Here is a 9,825-nt window from a genome sequence, read left to right on the forward strand (position 1 = left end):
GACAGTCCAAATCATAAAGGGCCAATGGACCCCAGCCTGGGGTCTGGTGTTTCTGCCCAGAATGGAGGATGTGGTTGCTGCCTTTTTCTTTGCAGCTTCAGACAGAAGCAAAGTCAAACACATATTTCAGAGATGTGAAGACAGATACAGAACAGACAGGGCTGGTCACACAGACTTCCATGGACAAGTAAACAGCACCTGCACCCAGCATTTACACTCCACACCAGCACAGACATTGTCTTTTGGTAATTGTGATTGGCTTAGGGCAGCTTCTCAGACTATGCTAGTTGGCATAAGGAAAATGTATTCCATCTACTTTTAAATTTTTAGAAAAGTTTCTAATGGAATCCCTGTTCTAGGGAATGTTCTTTGGCATTTCTTAATTCACAGACGTAAACTTAGAATACACTGCCCCGCAGGAATCAATTGGGTTTAGCAGAACCAGGACATGAGTTAGAAGTCATACAGCTAAATAGGCCAGGGCTGTTGTAGTACCATCTGACGACTCTTCATTGACACTCATACCTCATTCTCTTTTACTTGTATAATCCAAATTATCACATTATTTCTGACAGAGTCGCCTTTATAGTTACCCAATTTTAGTTACCAAGCCTCTGAGTTTATATTTATAAAAAGGAGGACAGAAGGACAAACAGAGACTTTTGACCATCTGTGTATGTGAAGTCTTTTTAGCTTTTTCTAACAGTTTCAGTAAGGTCAGAACAACAATCCACGTCAAGTAAAATATAGCAATACCTTGCAGGCATAGAAGTGGATCTTGAGGTATTTTCTGAAAATGTTATAGCACTTGATGGAGCGGTTGAAATGTCCATAGTACCAATGCAGTTATGTTTGAACAGACTAATTTGTTTATTAACATTGATGAAATGCACTTGAAAACACTTGAATGTCTGCAGTATTAGAAAACCTGAAATATTATTATCAAGTACATACTAATATTAGAATTGCAGAAGGCCAGAAATATCAGAGAACCTAAAAACATTAGTTTGAAAAAACTGTGCAGAGATCATGGTAGAACAAAGATAATGGTTTGCGGAATTTGATAAAGACATCAATAGATAGTTTGCTTTTGATAGCTTCTGAATCATATTTTTCAACTACTACATTTTATGTATCATAAAATGACAATACATATTTCTTATTGTCTGTTTTCTAACTACTCTTTCTCTTGTCAGGAAGGCTTTTTCAGTGTGACTCCCATAGAACAGAATAAAGTTTCTGGCTATTTAGAAAAAGGGCTTAATTACCCAAGAGATACATTGCATGTATTTTCTCCTGCCAGCATCACCAGGTAACTGCAGAATTACAGCCTTCTTGATTTGAGGTATATACTTTATTTCAAAGTTTATTCCTCAGTACCTTTGATCATCTCATCCTAATAAAATATAGAATATTTTAAAAAGTCACCTGTCTGTGAGATTGAGGATCCTTGTTGCTTTCCTAGCAATTGCCCAGTGACTACAAAGGGCTATAAGAAAATTAAAGTAAAAATGTGACAATAAAAACAGCACATATATCATCTGCAGCATTGCACTGCATAGCTAATATATGGCATAATGTTGAAAGTCAGGATAAAGCACAATTGTACTTGTCTAGGCCTTTTCTCTTACACAGATTAGCAGGGAATAATCAATCCAGTGTGCTGCTCTTTCTGTAGACTTATTGTAAAATGAATGGAAAGTGCTTAAAATCTGAATTTCTCAAGTGTCATTTGTTCTGTGATCTCTTTTCTTTTTTGTACCACCTGTAAATTATTGTATCTATTGTACCTACTGTATTTATTATTAAAAGGATAAAGGACAGTATTGAAATTAGGATATCAAATTAGCATAGCAGCAAACAAGTGGCTGCTTTCAAACAGCTTTCAAAGGCATTTTTATTCTACAGATGCAGGAAAACAGAGCTAAAAATAAGCTTTTACTGGGAGCAGAGAAGAAAGAGAAGAAAGTAATACATGATTGAAATATTTCCAATGTGTACTGACAGGACAGATCCCTTTCAAGAAGTATAGCAGAACTAGAATCAACACATGAAATCACAAATTAAATGACAGCTTTGGCCATGAACATTCTATTGGAATCACACTAAGTAGCTAGCCACTTACCTCTGATAATTAATGCATTTGATAACTTCTTAACCATAGTAAATATACTATGTCTATGTTCAAGCTACTTGTTCATTTTTCTTAGAGTCCCTTTTATTGTCAGTGTGAAATACCTACTAACAAGTACTTTAGAACAGGAGTCAAAAAGGAAGTGGTCTAAATTTCCCTTGAGCAGATTATCTCACTCTGCAGTTGGGGAGTTATGCAATGGTCTTATCTTAAGTACTTTAAACTACACAGCTTAATCTAGGTCAGTCTGTTTTAACACACTTGTACCTGGCCTATTTCTGAAATAACAAAACATAAACTCTACTTTCCATTTTTCAAGACAGTTTTGCACTGAGAAGAAAGAAAGAGTCTTTGAAACATAAAGAAACAATCAGGTCCCTAACAGGGTTGGACCAGCAGCTGGCTCCTTTTGTGTCCCAGAAGAATTCATCAAGTAGTTGAAAGACCAAGGCTAGCTAGCTGATATGAACATATTTGGAAAGACAGAGATGACTGAAATTGATTGCGTGCCACCAAAACATGGCATGTTTTGCATGAGTAGTCCATGGGGAAAGGATACATGCTGATGTGTGTGTATATCTTTTTTGTGTGTGCATGTCTTTTTATACAAAGATTGCAGCAGAACAGAGTTAAAATTTACAAAAAATGTATTAACCTCCTCAAGAGTAATCCAGTATATCTGTCAAGATTGAGAAGAACTACTTTAAACTGGAAATGTCAGAATGAAACCACCCTACTTTATCTCTTTTGTGTGACATTATAATGAAGAATTCCTTGCTATTCAATAATACTAGATGCCTTAGTAGGCTCACAAGTGACAGGAGAATTTTATGGAGGAAAAAAGGAAGAAAAAAAAAAATCTAAAACCAAATCACCAAATGCTGTCAAATTCAAAGACACTCTGAGATCCCAAAGTCTGTTAGTAATGAACAGAAATTTGGGAGAATATCCTGGAAAAGAGCAAATAATGACTTTATTCATATACTCTTCTGTAGATTAATGTTGGATAGCAGATATTCTCTCTGACACAGTGTTGTTTCTTCTCATGATCTTAAATACTCTTACCAGATTAGGGGCTCTCTCTCATTTCCCAGAACATCTATTTTCACTGTCTCCCTCTAGAATGAGTCTAGATAAGGACTGTGAGGAAGCAGAAATGTTTGAAAGAAAAATCTCCCTTTTACAGAGGTGCACCTAAGAGAATAAAAGACTGAGTACTTGTTTTCATGGACACAAAGGAGATGAAGATATTCCACATAGCAAGCAAACAGCTCATCAAAAGAGATTTAGTCTCTCTCTGTTACTGTGGCTTTTATACTTCAAGTGAATGCACAAGAGTGAAATTCTAGATTCAGGACTGGTTATCTAACATCTTCAGTTCTTCTGATTTTCATTCTGTAACCTAAAATACTTAAAGAAGTCAAGGGTCAGACACTTCAAAGAACTATCAAAATGCCAAGAGAGGAGGGACACAAAAATGACCCAAGGGATGGAACACCTCTCCTACAAGGACAGGCTGAGAGAGTGGGGCTCTTCAGCCTGGAGAAGAGAAGGCTCTGAGGTGACGTGATAGCAGCCTTTCAGTATCTAAAGGGGAGCTACAGGAAAGAAGGGGAGAGATTCTTTAGCAAGGTCTGTGGTGACAGAACAAGGGAAAATGGTTTCCAACTTAAAAAGAGGGGAGATTTAGGTTAAATATAAGGAAAAAGTCTTTTACAGTGAAGGTAGTCAGGCACTGGAACAAGTTGCCAGGAGGCGTGGATTCTCCTAATTCCTGGAGATGTTCACGGTCAGGCTGGACCAGGATCTGAGTAACCTGATCTAGCTGTAGGTGTCCCTGATCATTGCAGGGGAGTTACACTTGATGACCTTTAAAGATCCCTTCCAACTCTAAGGATTCTATGATTCTAAGATTCTATTTCTGTATCTTCTGCAATTTGTCTAGATATAAGACTGAAAACACCAGAATATAATCAAATGCTTGGTCAGCCCGAAGGCACAGTTGAATAAAAGACTTACCTTTAAGCTACATTGCAGTTCCATTTATTTCAGTCAGACCTAAGTAAGTAGTGAATTGCTTTACTGAATCAGGGTCTCAGTATATTTCTCTGAAATATTTCAAATATCTTTCCTGAAACTTTTCTCACAGCCTGTGATAACTGCCTCTGGTATCATGAAAATATGTTGGTATATATAAATTCTGGTACATGTAATATGCCAGTGAAAATATCTATGTTTACTCTATCACACCTCTCTCACTCATGGTGAGAATGGCTCAAGTAAAGCATTCAAGCAGTCCAGCACAGAGGGGTTGCAAAAGTTAACATTGTCCATCAACAGTCACCACATTGCAGGACCTGAACCAGCATTCCATCCACATACTCAAAAATGCCCGGGCTGTTAGAGTCAGCAGCTTGGACCTGCTGCAGCTTTAAATGACAGAACTCTTCTACTAGAAGAGCAAACTTTGTCTTTGAATAAGAACTTATTTTGTTGTTTAGTCACTGGGTAAGTACAGTTTGCTCACTAATTCAGTCCCTCCAGTTTGCTCACTAATTCAGCTGTAACATTTCTTCCTCCTTCTCCCAGAGATTTAGGTTTGTAATTCAGGATGAAATTGCTCCAAGCACGCAGAACAAGTTTGGATTCTGTGTTGAGAGACACTGTTTAGTAAGTACTATTGGTGACAGGTGGATGTTTGGACTGGATGATCTTGAAGGTCTTTTCCAACCTTGGTGATTCTGTGATTCTGTGATTCTGTGATTCTGTACTCCAGAGCTGTCAGGTAGCTGTGCAACAGGTTAAACTCTGATGGTTGCATACAGATTACCAGTGACAGTCAGTTTAATATACTTTGTTAATTATTTGTTTTTTGTATTTATACCAGTAAGCTTTAAAATGGCTGAAAGTGGTTTTGGGTGTTTGGTGTTAGCAGCAGGAAGTTGCAGGGCTCTTCTGTGAGGAGAGGTCGAGGCTGCCTTGTACCAAACACAACCAGTTCCAACAGGCTCCTATGACCCTATTGCATGGTACAGCTGGGCCCAGCAACCAAGATGGTGCTGACTTAGGGAAAACAAGTTTAAGACATGGCAAAATGTTGCACAGCAGTGAGGAGTGAGGGAAAAGTGAAAGAAATAGCAAAGTGTGCTGTGTGGAGGATGCACAATGGGAACAGATTTTTCCTGACTTGACTGCAGCCTGTGGAAGAGCTCACATTGGAGCACAAGAAGAAAAGGAAAGAGTGGTAGGATAAGGGTCTGACTACAGCCCCTCATTCAACCCTATAAGATATTTCAACCTGTTTTCTCCAGCTGTTTTGCTGAAGTAGTAAGCGAGCATCTGGGAGGATAAAGTGGCTGATGGCCAAGCTTAACCCACTGTAAAGGTTGCTTTTACAAACTTGTTTAACGTACATGCAGAACAAAAGATCACAGACATCACAAAAAAATTACTAAAATGCTATGTCATATGTTCTGTTGCATTAAACTCCAGGAACGAAATCTAATCTTTCTTATACAGCAGCTCAATAAAACATAAGCATATCCTTTCATTATTCTCTCTTAAGTAAGCATTCTACTGTGTACACATGCTTTAAAGATTCACAGAGTAAGGAAGATTGGTTGAATCAAGGTTCAAACAGTCACATTTCTTTATAAATCAGTGTTACATAAACTAGGAGCTATAGTACAGTCCATTTCTATAGGAAGTCTATTCCGCCATGTAACACAGGCCACATGTATTAAATACTGCTTTGGATGCAATAACTGTGATTGAGCCAGAGCTTATCAAAAGGGTTTGGCAAGAAATAATTAAAAAGGGAATGAGGCCAAGATATTAAACTTTCCAAAACTGCTGGGAAATGACAGTTCTTAGAAACAGAAGACAATATATCCTAACAAAGAAGCCTGAAATGTGAGAGAAAACGAAACCAGAGAGTCATAAAAATAATTCAGTCTTATGTGTTCAATGAGACAGAAAGCAATAAAGTACGCTAACTATGCTAGACCTAGATATTTCAGTTTAAATTATAACCCTAAATTGAAAATGTTCGTTTCCTTTCAAAGGCAACCAGAATCCCCAAAGCATCTGGTTGTTTTGAATAATACATAAAGAGGAAAAAAATTATTCTAACTTCCTTAGGAAAATAAGCTGATATTTTGTTAGAATTATAAACTTTACAGGGCTCTTTCAGAAAAATAAAAACATCTTGAGAAACATCAGTACCCTTAAACTAAAGCATGTCTATTAATTTAAACAATTTGTTCTGGTTTCATTCAGTAATTATCACTATATCATGTTTAACTCAGACAAACAGTCAACAAGTTAGTCAAAGGCTTAAGAGATCCAAAGTTGACATTATAGAACAGCTTTTACTTTTAATCAAATTATTTTAATAAAGTTCTGATATCACAAAGATTTGTATGTGTGCTTCATTTTTTGTACTGTGATTAGTCCAATCCACTTCTGTAGGAATAGTCACAAAGCATAAAATCAAGCAATTTACATGTCTCTATGTAGGACTGTAGCTTAATACAACTGAGAAAAATAATTTAACTATTAGACTCCAGCTGAGAAAACCATGAAAGGCACTGATCCCAAAAGAGGTCTGGAGATTTTAATTGGGAATGAATTAGATAGCTACATAATATGACTTGAAAACAAAACAAAAAAAAAAAAAAAAAAAAAAAAGGAGTAATACAATTCTGATTGAGGTATCTCATCACACAAGTAGGGAGAAAATTATCCTCTCTGTTTTGGTCAGATGAGGAAAATAGTAGTTCTATTTAGGACATAAATGTATGTAATTACATTATTGAAAATGAAAAGTAGGAATAATTATTAGAAAAAAATATTATGTTAAAGCAAACTATTAAGCTGCAGCATAATCAGTTGGAGAAAAACACAAAAAGCAGAACAGCACTCAGGAATTTCAACCGCCATTTGAGATAATGTGAGAATATGTACTTGCAGGACAAGTCTTCAGCTGGAAGACGACTTAAGTAGTTTCTTTTCTGTATTTCCACTTTTTGTCATTCCATGAGCTGTCTAAATAGCACGAGAAACTCTAGGTCAGTTTTGGATGTAATGACATACTGAAGATATAGACACACTGTCTGTAAGTATTCCCTCTCAAGGGACTTTTCTTTTGGGCACCAAACATGTTTTGTGACTGAATCCAACTGTGCTGAATTATGCCATAATTAAATAATTATAATTACTTACATTAGCTGTAATTTAATCTAATTACCTAAATGCTCACTGTAAGTTTGTATCTCAAATTAGCAACTTTTTTTTTCCCATTGAAAGACAGATGTCCTGTGCGGTAACTGTCAGTGCAATTTCATGTTTGTTACAACCTGTCTTCCCTTGCCAATTTAACAGAATAACAGGTACTTGCTCTTTGGAGAATTTAGCTCATTAGCTAAAAAATTTTGAATCCAACTGAGTCTTATGTAGACTTGGAATTACAGCTCTTTACTAACTGTAGCAGCATAGATGATGAAGATTTACAATACTTCCCATTATAAAAATGTTTTTCTGTAGCTGTTGTTTTTAAGACTTTAATGCATAGAACTATTTGGGCCAAAATTTTCCATGTGCCATGATTTCAGTTTTAATATAAAACCCCTCAAACATTCAATAGGCACTGTGAAAACATTAACTCCTTCTGCTTATGATCTTCTGGAGAGCAAGACGACTCCTTCTATGAGGGTTTCTGGCATTGGGTGGGATATACAGCAGAACTAAGAACAAAGAACCTGACCCATTTCTAGCATAAGAGGTTTCCAGTTTCCCCTCAATGCAGCAAAGTATATCAGGCAAAGAAACCACTTAATTTGAATGCAGAAGTAAGAAATATGGAGGGGGCAAGGGAAGGGAACAAATGTTCTGGTGCCAAGAAATAAATATTGTAGAACTGAAACTGGAAGATGAACGAGAGAGGATTCTGTTTCACAGCTTTTTTTGGAAAAAGAGGCTGGGCAAGAAAGCTGTGACTACACAAATGTAAGACTGAGGAAAGAAACTATCTCAGGGAAGGTGATTAAGCACACACTGTGAAGTACAAAGCACAGCACCACGTTTACAGAGCTAACTAGATCTCAGTAAGAGGTGAGTTGTACTGGCCTACCACAGAGCACTAGTGACACAACCACAACTGGGAACTTCTTTCACATGAACCACTGCAAATAGTTCTGCCTTTTCAATTGGTGGAGATTAGCTCTCCACATCAAGGAAAACATGAAAAATTAGGCTTTGATTGCTCATGCAAAGTGATTGCTCCTGCATAGTAGATTTGTTTAGGAAAGTATGCTGTGAATTGTTATGAAGTATGCCTAAGGGAAAAAGCATATTGTCCTAGGGACCTTAATTAGCTCGCCAAGTGGAAAAATCACAATACACAACAATGGCATTCAGGAGGTGACTAAGGCAGAGAAGCACTGGATGGACAACAAGAGCAGGAGCTGAAGACCCATATATAGCAACGTTCTTCCTTGGCTCTGAACTATTTGGCTAAGATTCTCTTAACATCCTATTTTTCTTGGTTCGTATGAGTTTGCTTAATAACTCAGTTGGCTACACCATAAGCAAGTACTACACAGACCAGATACCATGTATAGAGGAGTCATACACAAGATTGAGAAGCTCTTTAAAATGATATGGATTCAAAACATCTTTAAAGCATTTTTAGCTCACCCCACTAAATAAATATACACCGGTAATAGAATCTTACGTGTCGTGAACACAGTGAGCTTATTTTACCTCTCTACAGGGGCCTGATCAAACATGCCTCTAAAGCCAAGGAGAGACACTCTTCAGCAGAGCTTGGATCATATCCCATCCACGTTCTCCTTTCTTGATACTGAGGGAAAGTAGAGAAGGGGAAGTATATGTATACTATATGTAGAAAAGTCTTTTTTTTTTTTTTTTTTTTTTTTTTTTTTTGCATTTAGCCCCAGGATGTGAATGCAGGAAACAAATAAACCAGACTCTGTGATCTAGCACACAGCCCACTCCACACACTTACACACTTACACACTTTCCCCCTGAAAAACCCAATTTCAGTAGTCATTTCTTCAACTGCAGTACTAATTTGTAATAGCAAAGCAACCACTGTTATAATGTCACATATAAAGAAGTTTTGCTTGTTCAAAAAGGCAGCTCAGTAAAGTGAGTTCTCCCATTCTTTACGTTTTATGACTTGTGATTCTACTGCTTGTCAGTTCATTTACAAGACTCTTTATGCTATGAAAATAACTGGTGACACAGTCGTCAGAAAGGAAAGTCTCTAAGGACTATAGAACGTTTGTGCATATGTGAATGAACCACTTTCTATAAGCAGGAGGTTTTTAACCGCTTGGTGGTAAGAGATCCTTTTTTAAAAACAAACAAACAACAACAACAACAAAAAAAACTCGTTTTCTCAGATTCTGTGATTCTGTGTAAGAGTGCTGCAGTTCTGTGACCCCATTTCCGGACAGGGATGAGGCTGAACATTCACTCCCAATAACAACATATGTACACTATAGAGTGTAAATATACAGATGAACATCTATCCACATACATAGATCAAGCCATACAGATCAGCACTTACGGAGAACACACAGCACTCACAAAAAATGAACCAGCACAAGCAGCCCAATTTGCTCGTCCTCTCCAGCTATTAGGATTGAAGCCTGTAAATAGAACAT

The sequence above is a fragment of the Phasianus colchicus genome, chromosome 1 (assembly GCF_987193195.1).
Source record: "Phasianus colchicus chromosome 1, bPhaCol1.hap1.1, whole genome shotgun sequence".
Lineage (NCBI taxonomy): Eukaryota > Metazoa > Chordata > Aves > Galliformes > Phasianidae > Phasianus > Phasianus colchicus.